The following is a 17,188-nucleotide window of genomic DNA, read 5'->3' on the forward strand; positions in this document are numbered from 1 at the left end:
TAATGTTGACTTTAGGTGAAATTGGTTTTTAATATGCTTTTCCACATGCTAGTTTTAAAAAAATGGAAAACGTGACATAGTCTAGATAATTCCAATTGGTGAAAAGTAGAATTTGATAATCCACAAGAGTTAGCTGTCAGCTTAAGTGGTTTGGAAAAAGGTTACATTTTAAGTACAGAAGAATTTAAGTGGCTTTGCAGCCTAATTCCTTGGGTTTAGGTCATCTCTAAACTCAGGTTGTATGAACTCCCCTCCTGTATGAGAGGCACATTGAAAATGTTGCATTCTTAGTGTATACAGTGAATTCTATACCTATGACAGCCTTCAGTAAGCCCTGCCGTCAGCAACCACCTTAAAATATTCCCAAGTCTTCCACTGCCATTTTGCTTGACCTCTACAGGCCTTCTCTGTTAGGTGACTGGTTTTGCTGGTCCACAGAACAGTCGGTTAAGTGAAGTATCTCTGGAAAGTAAAAATCTTTGTTTCATTTTCTGTAGGGGCAATTCTTAAAGTTTCCATTTGCTAACTGGCGTCTCCCTAGCCAAAAGACCCAGCCGCAGTCCGGCCCCTCCTCGCTCTCTGTGTCCTAGAGAAGACAAGCCTGATGAAGGACTCTTGCAAGAGGCGGGCAAAAGGTTCATCCCCGTTCCCTCGGGAGGTGAACAGGGGGTCGTTAGCAGCTGACATCAGCTCTGCTTCCTTTTTGCTGTGGAAAAAATGGGTCCTGCTCCACCCCGCTGTCCTCCCGTTCCCCCTCACCACACCGAATGTAGCCCAAGAGGGACTCCGCAGCTGGCCTGTGGAGGGAGAGAGGCCTCCCTGGTGCCAGGCCCAGCAGCCTGGGAAGGGAACGGGGCAGTGCCTAGGGCAGGGGCGCACGCAGGTAATGCTGGATGAATAATGGAGGCATTGGTTTGGTGCTGCGCTGCTAAAAAACTCTCTACCTGACACATGAAGCCAGGAAGAAGGGCAGCTAGAGAGAAGAAAACCAGAAATCACTTTGGCCCAAAAGAAACGTTTTGTTCAGCTGCATCCTACTTACTTTTGGTGCATAGATAAAGGGAATATGAATTTTGTTCAAGCTTTTTCCTTCAGTTTATGTTAACTTTAAATCAAGTCAATGTTAAGGTGAATAGGATTCCAACTGAAAAGTGAAAAACCAAAGAGGTCCTTGGAGTTGATAATAGTAATGAAAAAAAAATTTCCAAAACAAGGACTTTATGCCTCTAGCATCTAAACAAAATACTTCAAGGCTTTTGAAATCCCTCAGTACAGACATGCACCCACATTTCTCATGGGCTGAATGCTGAGCTCAATCATGTTTTAAGGTCGTCCCATCCTTCAGTACGTTTACTGTTTATTAAATACAGGAGCTGACCTGGGCAGGGAAATTATCACAGGCTAATAGACGTCAAATGACGCTGGGAAGAGAGAGAATAAGCTTGGTCTTAACACTGAAATATATGTAATTAATTGCTGTGTTGGTTGGACAAATAAAAGGAAACACAATTATCACATGGGGGCTACCAGGGGAATGCACAAAGCTTATCATGGTCAGTTAAGCTGAAGAGCTCCTATCACTTGGCTGTACAAATCTGGGAGAGCTGGCAATGCCCAATCAGACACACACAGGAGGTAAGGCAAGAAATAATGTCCAAAAGCCAGGCCAAAAGTTTAGAACAATCTCTGGCCCTAATATCATGTGGGTCCATTTTTGTAATGGTTTAAAATCCTATTTTTTCTGGTCTCAGTAATTCTTTTTCACTAATGCATTGGCATTACGTAGTGTAGGGAATGTAACTCAAGTGACCTAATTATTGGCGGTTACAAGGGCTGTAACAGAAAGTATTACTTTTATTTCACACCATTAGGTCAAGTTAATTTTATCAGCTGGAATTCATGCTGGTGACCAGGGAATGTGAAGAGCCTCCTCGTGCTCCTGCTTGGGTTAGGAAGGGGAAAAAAAAAGAGAATCATCTTTTCTAGTAAGACTGATACTTGTTGTAGGGGCAATGCTTTACTTGGACTTCTCCATGACATTTTTCTTGAATGGTCAATGGTATATTGGGGACAATGAAACAAAACTAACTGAGCCTCTTGTTTACACTTTTTCCTCTCCTTTGTCGTTACCCTTCCCTTCTGCACCTAACTTTGTTTCCATCTTTTCTCTCTCAAATAGTCCTTTATGAATGCTTTTTCTCCTCACAAATCTACCGTGGACTGCCTTTTTTTTTTCACTTCTGTAATAATCATGTCATGTATTTAAGATGTAAAATAGGCAATTGTATGATCTAGAGACTTGTGTAATTAAGTAGTCAGAGCTTGCACGCTGAAATAAATGGATCTCTGCTCAATTGCTTAATTCTCAGTGATTGTTGAACACTGATATTACTGAACTAAGGAACCACTGGTAGCAATTTACCTCTTTGAAACACTCTGGAAATGTCGATGGTGATGGGAATGTCCTCAAATAGCACTGAAAACAGTGGGAGCCAGGTGCAACAAAGACAGACAGAATATAGCCTCATTTTTATGACAGCCTGTAGTTTTTAATAGCGTACTGTTAACTCTGGTAGAGGTGACTAACTATGATATTCCACATTACAGAAATTTAAGGAATGAATCCTGCACTCCAGGTAAAAGTGAAACATATGAGATATAGCTTTTGATCAGAGTAGAAAAAGAAAACGAACATACAGAAAAATATGTGTCTGTTGTGAGGCTAAAGAGCGAATTTGTCAATTTGCAAGGGGCTACATGAGATCCTGATCAGAGTTAGGGGTGTAAGGGAAAATGTCAAGGGAGACACTTTTTGAAAACCAGAATTAACCTTCAAGAAAGCATGGTGATTTGACAAAGAAAGGCAATAACAAGGGCAGAACTGAGAGGAGAATGATCACTGATGCTGTGATTCTGTGAGAACAATGTTCCGACACTGGGGTCACTGCAGAAAGTCCCGAAAGGAGATGTGGGTAGAAAAGGAAGTAACGCTCAAAGTTTTGAGTTCACAAAAGCAACACGCAGAGCTGCCTTGATTGGGGGAAGCAGCAAAAAGCCATATACTCTGAAAAACATTCAAGCATTACAGTGTTACATTGACTTCCACAAATTTGCAAATGCTAGCCAACCATGAACAACTTGGACAAGAGGACATCACCAGCATCATTTGTGCAAGGTAATCCTGCACAAGAGCAACAGACAAGATTTTAGCAGAAGATAAACAAGCTCTTAGCCTGAAAGCAAATGGAACATTTATTAATTTCAAGCTGTACACAGGTGTAAAAGCCAGTGTTTTGTCAAAGGCAATGATAGTAGCAAGGAAAGAAGAGCCCAGATAAGACAAATGGATAGAATTCAGGTTTGCGGTTGTGATCTTTTTGCCATTAAGAGAGTGAGTGAAGTAAATGTATGAGTAAATAACACATTGCAAAGGTACAATTTGTAATAATACCAGGGACAAAAGTATCCTTTACTGATTCTAAAACATATCAAGTTGTTCATCTTATGCAGTGGTGCTTCACCTTAGAAGAAAAGGTGACAAAGTTTGAAGAGGTTTAGGATGCTTTCCCAGTGGAGAAGAAAGCATTCAGCAGAATACAAAATAGACCTGAAAGCCCAACTGTTCACTGTCCAACGGAGGAGCAAAGAAAGGAGCTGGCTAAGCTTAGCTTTTTACTGTAGAGAAAAACAGAGCAAGGAGCAGAATAAACAGAGCAAGACACTCACTTTCTGTTAAAAAAAAAAACCAAAAAAACCCAAAAAACACATTTCCCTAAGCAATAGGATGAAGGAATCTCATAGGATGTGCCACTTGGTTGAATGTTTTTTGGACTGAAATATGCAAAGATATTCTGCCGTCTCTGCAAACACCAAGAACATTTTCCTCTGTGTCCCCTATCAGCTCTCCTCTGCAGAGTATTGACAAAATGTGGGCTGCCATATTTGGCTGTAGAAATTGCCTGAAAAGGTAAAAATGCTTGGGGGAAGCAAACTTTCAAAATGCTAATCCCTGTCTTCCTTCTCCTCTGCTCTGGGTTGTATGAAACCTGTAGGAACTGAGTATCTTTAAGTCCTCTTTTTTGTTCTGTAATTTTGGTTGAACGTGCCAAGGCACACACACTGCCAGGGGTGTCACATTATGGTGGGTTCTGCAGGAAATGAGGCTAATCCTTTCAGGATGTATCAACTGAACAGAAACCCAACAGCAACAATGAAATAAAAATGGATTGTAAGCAGATCCTAGGTAGGTTTCTGTAGCTGGCCCATCCAAGTGGTTGTGGCAAATGTTTTTAGAGAAGCAGAGCACATACGGCACGTAAGTAGCGTGGCCTTTGAGAGACACTGCTTCTTCCAGCTGATTTTTAGGCTGTGTCTGGTGCCAAGTGTTTCACAGTGGAGTATATAAAATGTGATTCGATGGGATTAGTAGAGTAGTTACTGTAGTTGAGCCAGATGAAAAGATCTCACTGTATGTTGTTTTATTTATAATGCAGATTGCATTCTTGGATGACTGGTTGACCCCTTTTGCTGTCTACTTGCTGACCCCTTCACCTAATTAGCTGTATTTGCTAACTATCTGACTAGGAGTAAACTATAAACGGTGTAATCACAAAGCCTAAGTAACACGAGACAAGTCAGTATGCAATTCTGCATGTCACTTATTAGTGAAAAAAACCCAACATCTTCTCATCTTACAGGCATCTAATATTTTCTCTGCAAGTTCACCAACATCATTTCTACAATGTTTTTCTATGTTTTCTGGCTAAGATAGCCACTTAGAGTCATTTAGTTCAGCTCTACAAAGCTGAGTTTTCCAAGTGGCATTAATGTGATAAAAAGGAGGAATCCTGTTCTTTTCCCTCTTCTTTTTTGCCGGATTGCTTTTTGAACCCATGTAATTTTTTTAAATCAATAGCATTTTGTGCCAAGGAGATTCCCTAAGCATTACACAACAAACATAATACATGTTTTGAACTTGCCACCTGCTAGTTTTCTTTAACACACGCTAGTTCTTTTTTGGAAGAGAGGATGAATGCAACCTCCCTGTTCATCTTTACTTGGTTTCTGCTGGGTGAGCAAAGTTACTCTGCCTTACCTGTTTAATGTTATTTAAATATAGATTAAAGTAGGTAGCAAAGGGAGCTATGTGTCATGCAGTGGAGCTTTCTTAAAATAATGTGTGGGAAGAAGCAAAATAGCCTGGAGTTTTCTGCTCCTGCTAATTGCCTTCTTCACCATCTTACTGCAAGTTGTTCCACACCCCGCAGTTCGTGTTCATACTGCCATAGAAGTGAGCCAGCAGTACCCGAGTGTGAAAGGCCTTCTGGTGTGTGGTGAAGCTCTTTTAGTTGTCCTGCCTTTTTAGAAGACAAAGGCTGCAAACTAGCTTACTTTATTTTATTCTGCAGCTGTGATAGCTTATCTGTCTTTCAAGCCTATTAATCAGTTTCCCAATACAGAAGCAGGGCACAGATGTAGAGAAATTTCTGTCTTGAACTCATGGATTCCCTAGCCTTAACAACCAAATTAAAGCCATCAGTTCTAAATTAGAAATGCAGATGAGCCTTCATAAGTTTGGCTCTCTGGTAATGATCCTTTTGTCAAGTGATAAGCCTGAAGCCCTGTTATTCTTTTCTATCTCTGTCTTGTGTACCTCTGCAATCAGGTGACTTGCTCTTACATTTCTATCGTAGACTCAGACTGGCTCTTATTACGTCTAACAAGGATTTTTGAATGAGATGGTGGCTTTTCTGCCTCTCTTAATAGGGGTACAGCTTCAGCAGCTCTGCTTGGCAAACAGTAAAGGAGAGCATAGTCACAGTCAGTTTCATGCTTGAGTTGTCTTCTCTGTTTATTCTATATATTTATTTAAATCAAAGCATATTATGAGCAAGGAGAGTTAAAAGTTATAATGCAGTCTTTTAGGTTCTTTAGTTAGTATATGTAGAAAAAAAAACCATGAAGAGTTAATACTGCTACTGTTCTCCTGACTTGTTTTAGGATGGATGTGTACTTGGGACTTGCGCTTTCCCTGGGAACCTCCTGCTGATTCTCCCCCAAACCACAGCGAGTCCTGTGAAGAAACTAGAGTAGATTCTTCACTTTGTTCCAAGTATGTATGCGAAGCTGATGTGAGGTATCTTGGTCATTTGTTAAATAGGCAGCAGAACTTCAACTCTCAACTAGATTTTTTTAATTCCAAACTTTTTGATAGTATCTTTCAGAATTAAGAAGTCTAATTACTGAATCTTATGGCTTATTTAGTGTGATATAATCCTTCTCTCACAGTGTGCAGAGAAGGTATTAGTATTTATTATTTATAGTATTATAATACAGAGAAAGTATTTAGTACTAATCACGCTTTTAATTTTTGTTCTTTCAGTTTATAAGCAAGTTTTTAAAACTTTTAAGTAGTATTATAACATGTTACTTTGTACTGCATGATAAACTTCTTGTCAATTGCCAGTTTCCAAACGTTACCTTCCATGCTTAATTTATCCTCACCCTGTATGTGTGAACAGTATGTATCAAGGGAAGGACATGGAATTTGAGGCAGGAATGGAAGTTATTCCCCTTTTAGGAAACTGAGTCTGCTGGTTATCCTTGCACCACCCACAGACCTGAAGTAAGAAATGGGTGCTCAAAAGGTGTTGGCCTTGGAGAAAAATTTTGCAGTGAGGAAAAAGAATTGTGATGAGGAAGGGGCTGTAAGTTATAAAAGTACATCAAATGAAGCAGGCCAAATAAGGGTACTGCTAGAAATTCTGGTTGAAGCCAGCAGGGATAAACTTGGTGTGAACATTAGGCAGTTGTCCAGAGCTAATTAAATTACTCAAGCATGATGCCCTGTGAGAAGGGGTGGAAGCCATCTATACTCAGAAATACAAGAGTTGTCAAATATATTTTGCTAGAGCTATTGATTTTTTTTGTCTTTCTGATTTTGTTGCAGTAATGTCCCAAAAGCCCCATTTTGATCAAGTAGAATCAGTTGTTTTCTTTCTTTTAATTACTTCACTGATGTTACTTGTAGGCAGAGGTTCTTTGCTGCTGAGAGCTAGCAAATAACGTAATCACACACTACCAAGTCACCATCTTTCCATAAACAATTTACCAAGTTCTTACATGGCCTCCATTACCGAATGTTCTGTGCTGTGAGTTAATGACTCGTTATGCTCAGTGCTGTTGAGCACTGGCGTCTCTCGATTTCACTGAACATTATCAAACACTGGCAGCACAAGAGTGATGAGAAAGTACAAGCAGCAAAACGTTTAGCAGAGGTAAGATGTTCAGAGACTAATGTTAACACCCTTGTTCTGTGGTGGTTAAAATCTGTGGTTGCTTATACTTAATGTCGCTGGAGAAGGGAGGCAAAGTGAAAATAAGGGGACAGACAATGTTCTTTTTAAGTTATGTGAATATTCTTTCTTCAGATTTTTTGTCTCCTCTACTGTCATGAAAGTGAAAATAGATATTCATTGCTGTAAGTGATTACAGGTTCATAATGCAGGGGTTGGTACTTCTGTTACACAAAGCACAGCCAGAGTTAGACAAAGACGACCTATCATTCCCATGTAGACTTTCATGTTGAGAGTATAGAAGGAAATCTGGGAATGGAGGGCAGGTCAAAGGATGGTAGTACTGTGCAAGATCAGTTTTGCAAGTCTGTACTTTGAGGAAAACTCAAGGTGCTCTTATACTACAGCCACCCCACTTGGGGTTGGCTCTTTGGTAATATATTCCAGAAGGCTTGAAAATTACTGTTAAAAATAAAAAATTAGAAACATTGCTGAAGTACTTCTTGTACTCTGACAGATTACCAGCTGAAGAGGTTTGAGGTAGCCAATCCACCTTAATGTCCCAAGGAAATGCTAGGCAACAAATGGCTGCTTTAGATCTGCATGTTATCCCTAGTCATTTCAGCATCTGAGCTGTTAGAATAGGAGAAGGCTGAATGGGTTCTAAAAAATGCAAATGTAACCAGAGATAAGGAAAAATCAATAGTTAATGTTGAAATCCTTTTCTTTTCCCTCTCCCAGCATCCAACATACTCTGCAGGCATCTCTGCAGCCACTCCCCTCTGTGAACACCGTATGTCTCATGTTTTTTTACAAGCTGTATTTTGTGCTACATTTTAGTTAACTAGCAAGGAAGATTAGGAAGTACAGAAAAAATAATCAAAACTTGTACTTATTAAAAAAATCAGGACACTTTAGTCTTCTGTTTCTGTGTGAACAAGAAATAGCCTAAAGGCTTTGAATACCTAGGTGGCTTAGAGGCAATATATTATTCATATCATCTTCTGTCACTCAGTGTGGAGGGCATTCCTAGGAGAAAGGGAGTTGTATGCCTGTACTGTAGCTGCTGAAATAGCTGGTGCTACTGGCAGTTGGGTATGAGTTTGAGCAACTCTAATGTGTGCTGGGGTTTAAATCTTCCTTAGCTGTCTTTATTATTATATAGAAACTAAAGAGGGGAGGGGCAGGCTGTTAAATTCCTCTTAGCTTCTGTCTGTAGATTCATACAGAGCAGGATGACTTACAGTCAGTTCAAAGTGCAATGCATGGACATTAATACCAGTATCTCTGTGGTTTTCAACCTGCTTGTATGAGATGTGACATCCTACATACTTTCTCAGTTTCCAGAGTTTGGATTCAGGAACAAAACAGTGCTTGCACCATGGTGAGTGATAATGCGTTGAGATCATACAGCCTGTACAGCAGTAACTTTTTTTGAAACACCAACCCAAAGACTAGTGCTTTTATACAGCAGAGAAAGGGCACTTCTCTGGGGAGATGTTATTACTCATGCAGGTTGCTAACACATCTGAACAGAACTGGGAAGGTGGTTTGGTGGGAAGTGGCAGTAATGAGGTCTGGTTCATGGTGGCTTGGAGTCCCATGGTAGGATTCTTTGCCACAGTTAATAAAGATTTGAGTGCAGACTGAAACTTTTCTCAGATTGGGACACTCGGCACTTCTCTATCCTCTGTAAATTCCCTGAGGGTTAATATGAATTGAGGTCATACTGTAACATACTCAGTACAAGCAATGAATGGCCTTTCATCTCTACCTAGCTACCTCTTTCCTGTAATTTTGTAGAAAATTTGACATCCAGAACGTTGACACCTACTTCAAAGACCTTTACTCTCTGTCCAATGTTGCTGAAACTGGCTTAAAAGCTATTTAATCAGATGGGAGAGGCAGATAAAAACACACACATTCTCACATGCAGAAACTGAATTTGATCAAACTAGGCTGAAAGCAAACACCAGTCCTAGCTTTTTGTTTTCAATGTGTACCTAGAATTTTGTGATCTCTTAGGTTATGAAACACAACTTTCTAACATAAATGAGAATTGTTCTGTTTTGAAAAGTGATCCTACAAACAGCTTCATGGAATACCTATTCAGACCGCATAATCTTTATTACTGCCGAAAGCTTTAATATTATCATATTGCTTTGGTAATCAGTGGAGCATAAAAACCAGGTAAGTCCTGCAGGAAAGCCTCAGAAAGTCAACGTTGCACTTGCGCTGATACAAGGTAGAACAATTAACTGTTCTTACTGCTTGACACAATTACATTCAAATAAAAATTAGACTAAATCTTAGATAGTCATCCAGTACTTTTATTTCCCCCTCTCTTAAATTCTTTCCTTGACTTAATGGATAGGATTTTTTTTCTCACATTGACACACCCCCAACCCCCAGTAATTTAAAATACTTTCTAATGTTTTACAAATTGCAGGTAGTTTGCACACCACAAGCTGAAATCTTCTGGTTTAGAGGTCAGTTTATTGACCCCAGGCTGTGTTTGTTCTTTAGCATTGACAGGAATAATGGCAAAAACTCATTCTGTCAAAGATGGCTTCTAATACTTGGTGGAACCAGATCTGTGCTGTAAGAGAGTTGCCTGGTATATTAAGAGCATAATTGAAAATCAGAAGGAAAGAGGATGATGTGGTTGACACATCTACCATATTAATTCTAAGTTCATTCTTAATAGGCTTATAAATACAAACAGTAAATAAACCATCATATCTACAGCATTGCTTTTTGGCAATTAAAGAATAAAGCAATGTGTAGTAATCTTAAATGAGCTAATATTCCAACTCATTCCTATAAAGATACTGCACTAAGCAAGCTATTTGCAAGTGTCATATGCATAGACATTCTCAGATTTAAAATCTAAGCGAATTTTAAAAAGTAGAAGTTGACTGTATTTTTTGCTGAAGACTATTTCAAGTTTCATCTTTCTGTTTAAAAATAAAAACAAAACAACAAAACCAACCAAGCACAAACTCCACTCTTACTTCTCTGTTTTTTTTTTTCTTTTAGTTTTAGCTATTATCAGGAATCAGAAATTGGAAACAAATCTTACTTTCAGGTTAAATCCAGCACAGAGCAGAAAATATGTGTAACTTATTCTGGATGTCTTCCAATAAATGACTAGCCATACTTTGAGTACCTTAGGTAGTCAGGTACAAACCTGATGACCTATTTTGAGGAGATTGGTAGAAGAGACAAAAGTTTGCCTAATCTTTGTTCAGTGTGGCTCATTCATGGGCTCCTGTGGCAGTTTGGATTGAACCCTGGAAGCCTTGGCTATAAACACTGCAAAAATATATAGGATTTTAAGAGTATACGAAGTAGGTAATTATCTCAAGTCTGTTTTAAGACCTACAAAACTGTCTCTGTTCTTGGGTGCAAATCTAAAGGGAAAGGGTATCCTCATGAACTGGGATCCAGTCAAAGCAGCTGAGACAAGGCTCATTTTGCAGTCAAACAAAATCCTTATACCTTTTTGTACCTGTCTCACCTGTCTCCTTCACTGTGCTCAATGCTAGTTGTGCTTGCAAATTCTTATCTAAAAAGCACGTCCTGCCTTTCAGGAAATAGGGTATGTAGTACCCGTGGGGATTAATTAATGTTCCCTGCTAATCTGACTGTTCCCGTTAACATGGAGTAACGTAAGAGGCTTTCTGAAAAGGCAATTGTTGTTTCTTATGTCAGCAACATGTCTTAGTTTCATTCTGGGGATGACAAACCCCAAACAACTTGACAGATGCTTTTGCAGAGATTCCCCTGATCATATTTGTTATTTCTGCTGCTACAGATTCAAACATGATAAGGAAAAGCAGGACTTGTGCTGGAAATATTCATGCCGCATAAGGGGAAAACTTCTATAATGGGAGGTAAAATAAAGCACTTGGTTTCCAAGCTCCAGTTAGGTCACTCTGTTATTGAGGGCCTTAACCCAATTTAACTTGGGTTAAATTGCAGCCAGAGATGAGTGGCTTGTGCTGATAGCGAGTCCCACTGGAGCTGGTGAATCTCTCCACCAGCTTGGAGGATTATAGGCAACAGCAGTCAGCACCCTGTTTGAGTGGTAGATTTATTACTGCCAGTTCCAGTCTCGCTCTGTAGGATGTTTTGTAAGTGGGAGTCACAGCCTTGCCCCTGTATCTGCCCTGATTTCCCACACCTCTTTCCTTTCATCTGTATGCTCCATAGGTCCCCCCTCTAAATGGGGAATGGGAATTGGAGTAAGATTATTGTGAGCCACAGATGCGCAAGGTGGGAGTCCTCTTCTAATGCCCTTCTGTATTTGTGTACCAGTATCTTACTGACCGTGAGTCTCTGCATGCAATTCTCCATTTCTCTAGAGAGTATAAATGTGCTCATGTATTTGTTGCTCAGGTACAGCTGTTTGTAAGTTCTTGTTCTGAAGAAAGTTCTTGTCTGCTGTCAGCTCAAACAATGTTGATGGCTCTGACTAGGAAGTCCTCTGGGAGACAAATGGAAATATCCTCTCAGTATGAGAAGACTGTATTGTAGTCAAGAGCATCAAGTGTTTCTACACAGTGGTGTCCAAGATAATGCAGTCTTTTCCTTAAACTATGAAGGGAATAGCTCTGTAGAAAGAGTTGGAAGATGTTGACTTTCTAACAGTCATCACTGTGCATTGTAATTGGAGATGTAGAAATCCATCGGTCTGGGCTTTCTTCGTTCCACTCCCAACAGCACACTCTTTCTTTGAGGTAGCAGGATTTTCTGAATCCCTGGGCAAAGACCAGGTGTGACATTCACATAGATTCATTTGGGTTTATTAAACAGAATTTTAAATAATTTCATTTGCGGAGTCCAGTTGTCTCTTCTGATAAGCCAATGGCTATTTGGGAGAAGGATAGCTATGGTGTGTGCTCTGATATTTAAGCTGAAGATACAGTATTTATGTATGAAGTTTGTTTGGTGGGGTTGCAGGAACAAAACAGGTAATACAATTAGGAGTCAAATGTTTCAGTTAGTTTAATACTATGGAAATTAATTCAATATTCATCATTATCCACAGAGCATCTCCAGAGGTTTTTACAGTAATGTCACAACAAATCTATTCAGCGCTTTAGAAAAGAGAGGCCATGCTTACAGCTGAGCTAATTTATATTAATACCTAGCATAACAGAAGTTATTTCACGAGATCTTTAGGCATTATGCCTACAATTAGTTAAAGAGTACATGCTTTACCACCTTATCTCACTTACTAGGGGTTGGTTCTCATCTATTTGCAAATTTTGCAGGCGTACAAAGCTTAAAGGTCTATTTTCAAAATAACGCATCTTGCTAAACTGTGCCTCTACAAAAGATTAATTATTTTAAGTTTTTTACTGTACAAAACAAGAAAACTTCACTATTGATAGGTTGGGGATATTTGCTGCTTAAATTCACATATGTAAATTTCCTTAGGTAACAAAAATCTATTCAAGTTTTAAGTTCTCAGTGCTAATGCTGACAATAGATACATTCACTACAGTGTGATTACGTTGGATAGGCTTAACATCTGAAAAACCCACTTGGGTCTATTATGCAGTTTCATAAATACAAATTACTTGTGATAGAATTCAGCAATGAGTTGTACAGTAAAAAGTGCTTCAGTATCAGCATTAGGACTGCATTGCACTCCTTGCTCTTGTACACTCCAAATGCCACCATGCTGTAACTCAGAACCTCTAACTACTTATTTCCTTAAGTATCAGAGAGCATTAAAACATGCAAGAACGTAAGAATGGCTGTTCTGTGCCTAACTGAACAGCCATTTAGCCTAACACCTTGTCTTCAACCAAGGCAATGTAAAATGATCTTTCTGATGTCTGTTTTGAAAATGAGAAATGACCCAGAGGTATCACTCTTAACTCTCCTTGCAGTAGTGACATCCTGTAAAGCGGGAAATCTGCAACCCCAATCAACATTCTGCCTAAACATGCCAGTAAGGTACCTCAGGCTCTGAGGATGGAGCTGATAAAGTGTGTGAGGAGAACTACAAAGTAAAGCTTGTCAGATACAGGTTATAAGCTGGAGGAATACTGGTATAGTAATAGGATTGTTTTACTAATATTCTTATCAACAGAAGGTTATGGAAGGAGATCAGTGTCACGTGGGCTTGTTTCTTATACAAAGGATAGTTCTAGAAGCATGCTTGCAGCTCCTTAACACGTACCCAGATTTTTAATCTAGCAAGAAGAGTGTAGCTGCCAGCAACGCGGGGTGTGTTGTGGTTGCAGATCCTCGAGTACGTATTTGCGCAGTTAGCCAGAGCGGTGTCTCTGTGACCCCCACTGGTGCCCTACCTACCTTGTTTGACATTGACCACAAGCTGTCTGCATGAGTTCCAGTTGTACCTCATGTCACATTCCTGCACTGTAAAAGGACTTTAGGAGCTATACATTGCTTGTCTTTCACTAGGACAATGAAAAAATGTGTGCAGCTGCATATACTGAAACTGCTCAAATGTTAGGAATGTGGGAAAGTCATTTCCCAACATTCTTAAACATCAAATTTTGGAATAGTTGATTCAAACACCCATGAGATGAGATACTGGACTTCATTTCACTCTTCAGGAAATGGCACAGCAGAACAGTCTGTAGGAAGTGGGCCACACAGTAATGAAGTAGTGTCCCAGGAGAATTATATAGAAAATGAATACTGAAATAATAAACACTAGGGGATTTTTCTTTTTTAGAGGAAGCTACAATCTCTATTTTTCTTAATGAAATTAGTTACTGACTTCTGACTAGATGCTTTACAAATTATAGTAACAGCAAATAGTTTGCTACTTGAAGTAGGTGGCTATCAGTTTTATTTAGTTGCCTTAGAAAGAACATCTGGTGAAGATACATTTACAGACAGATAATGCCGTTAGTATCAAACCTTATCGGAAGTGATTGCATTCCAGCAATTGAATTAGATTTCCCTGAAGCAGGTTAATTGAACTATGCAGTGTTTTGCCAAGATTTATCCTCTTCTGTAAATCTACTTGTGTCAGGTCTGTAGCCTTTCAGATGATTCTGAAAGATTTAGGAATCTCCGAAGATAAGAAGTTTGTGTGCATTTGTAGCTTAACCCAGATAATTTGTAGATATCTCCTTATAATAATGATGCTGTTATACACATTTGGATTGTTTGACTATTTGTAGGGGGGTGGTGGTGTTTTATTTTGGTTTTTGTTTTGGTTTTTTTTTAAACTTGGATTGTTGTAGGCACTGAGGCACATGTGTATCCCACTCTTCTGAAGTGTTTGAGTCTTTTTGTATAGAAAGCCTGGATACTTAGTTCAGAATTATGATTTCCAGGTATTAAAATCCCATTGCAGATAGTCTTTGGTTTTCCAGCTGCCTCCCCTGTAAAGATTTTGCATCTGTCAATAAGAATAGTATCACCTCTCGATCCTAGACTCCCCTGCTAAGTGAAGGGGAGAACTGATACCAGTAAGGATAAAAATAGTCAGATTTTTAAAAGTCTCGGTGAGGACTACAAAAGTAAAAATATTTGTAGAAACCAGGCTTGCTTATCCCCAGGGAGTCTGAGCATTCTCAATCTCCATGTGCATTTCTTGAATATTCATATGTTGGATTACTGTAGCTCACAAGCCTTTCAAGCATACCAGTGCTCTGCTGATACAGGGATGACAGGGGTATTTGAACGGCTGTGTGTGTTAGGAAGTGAGCCAGAGGGGCTGCTGAGGCCAAGGCTAGAGGTGCGGTGACATGCTGAGCCCAACTCCATCCTGCAGTGGAGACAGAGGACCTCTAGGACACCCACCGACTCCTCAATCACCTTAATCTTCAGCTTATTTTGATTTGAGCTGAGTGTCTGATATTCTTCAGCCGGATGAACGTTTTGTTTGCTGTTTGTAGGACCAGGAAATTGGGGTACCTGAGCTATGTATTTTAATGCTGAGTTTTCTGGTACAGCTCATCCGAGACAATAATTTGTGCTTCAGTCTTCTGTTTTATACTCCAGACTATTAAATGAAATGTACTACATCTAGAAGTCAAGTTTTATATCTGAGGTCTCTAAAGAAGAATTTATATATTTGGTCCTAAAAAATGTACTTGGTAGCATTGCCCTTTGCAGGGACAATGTGGCCTAGTAGTGTCTTCTCATCAGTGACAGCAAACATGTCGTGGCTGGGACAGCCTCTGTTGCATGATACATGCAGCCATTGAGCAAGCAGCCACCTAAGAGCACCCTTGCAGTTTGCAGTTTGACCCCAGCCACAAGCAGAGCCTCAGAGTGCAACAAAAAAGTACATTGAATTCACTAGGTTAACCTTAAGAAGAATATTAGAAGAGTTAAGAGTGAAATAGTGCATGCAAAGGTGAACAGTTCAGAGAACAATCCCTACTTGAGAAACAGCTTCTAAATAGCAGGCAGAGAATGAAGCACATAAATTACCTATGTGCCAAACTACCTGAAAATAATTTGGATACTCACTGAAGCAAAGTATTGTATCCAATGGTTCACTGCTAGGGCAGATCCATCTGCTTTCATTTCACTTTATTTCCATCCCCTGTAAGAAAATCAACATACTTTTGCTACCCTAGTCTACAGTCCATAAAATCAGAACTATCAAAATTCCTTCTGTCTTTAACGGAGGTCTGAACACTTACTGTTTTTATTAGAAGGTGCTTTATTTTTATGTGATTACTTCATCTGAAGGAAGGTGGGAATGAGTAGCTCAGACTTCGGTTACAAGATCAGAACCGTTGACTTAACCTTTTGGTTTCAGTTTGCTATCAGATGCTGAACTGCAGAGCTGGCATATAGTATATATTTAACTTAACTGTAAGACTTTATGGGATGTCTGTTGTCAGAGCTGAAACACTGAGAGAGTTGTGAGATTTTCAACCCTACCTGGGACTTTAGTCTAAACAGATTTGAAAACTGCTGTCTCTGTACAGCAAACACATATCTAACTTCTCAAGCAGTGATATGCAGACAGCAAACAGAAATGGGAAATGTTGCAGGCTTGGATGTAGGGACAAGACAATCAGCAAATGAGAAAAACAAAAAAGGACAGAACAGGCCAGGATGTGTAGAGAAAATCACTGGTTCATCAGACTTTTTCCTTTGAATCAATACTGTAATGGAATCCATCTGTAACATATGATAATATCAGCATCCTGTTTACTTGTGGTAATTGCTGATCCCATTGGCCTCTTTGCAAGAACCAGGTGCTATGTAATACCTCTATGGGCACGATCTTGGGAATAGAGCTAAGATGGATTAACAAGACACTTCCTTAAAATTTTACAATAAAACCAGAGCTCATAAAAAATCATGCCAGAATAGCTAAAATCCCCACACTCTCACTGCAAGGTTCATGTCCTTGTTCCTGTTTCAGAACAGGAATTTATGGTTGGATCTCTCACATACAAGCTGAGAATTTCAAGTGCTGGTGTCGGTGCCACCTTTTTCTATTACTGTGTATTCATGTATTCTTGTAAAGTTTGTCATCTGCTGTCTTTGGTATAGTCTGTGAGCCTTAAAGCTCTTTTAAAGTAACCTAAGTAATTGAAGATTGTTTAAAAAACGTTACATTATACTCTCTGTATTAAACAAATGAAAAAGTTTTACACAGAAGTAAAAATGCCACATTGGCTGAATTCTGTTCCTCTGGATGGCAATAGGAATTGTACTCAGCAGAAACAAGGAGAAAATGTCTTATAGTGAGTTTCTTAGGCAGATATGTAGATAGGTGTTGTGTGCGGGCAGATTGTAACAGCCAACTTTCACGATTTATCAAAGGCAATTTTATTCATGGTATTTAGGCTTCAACAGCTGCAATAGGCACAGCACATGAATCTGAAAATCCCTATCTGTATTGTTTGATGCCTAGATGCCTTCGAAAATCT

Source organism: Phaethon aethereus (assembly GCF_964289735.1).
Source record: "Phaethon aethereus genome assembly, chromosome: 1".
Lineage (NCBI taxonomy): Eukaryota > Metazoa > Chordata > Aves > Phaethontiformes > Phaethontidae > Phaethon > Phaethon aethereus.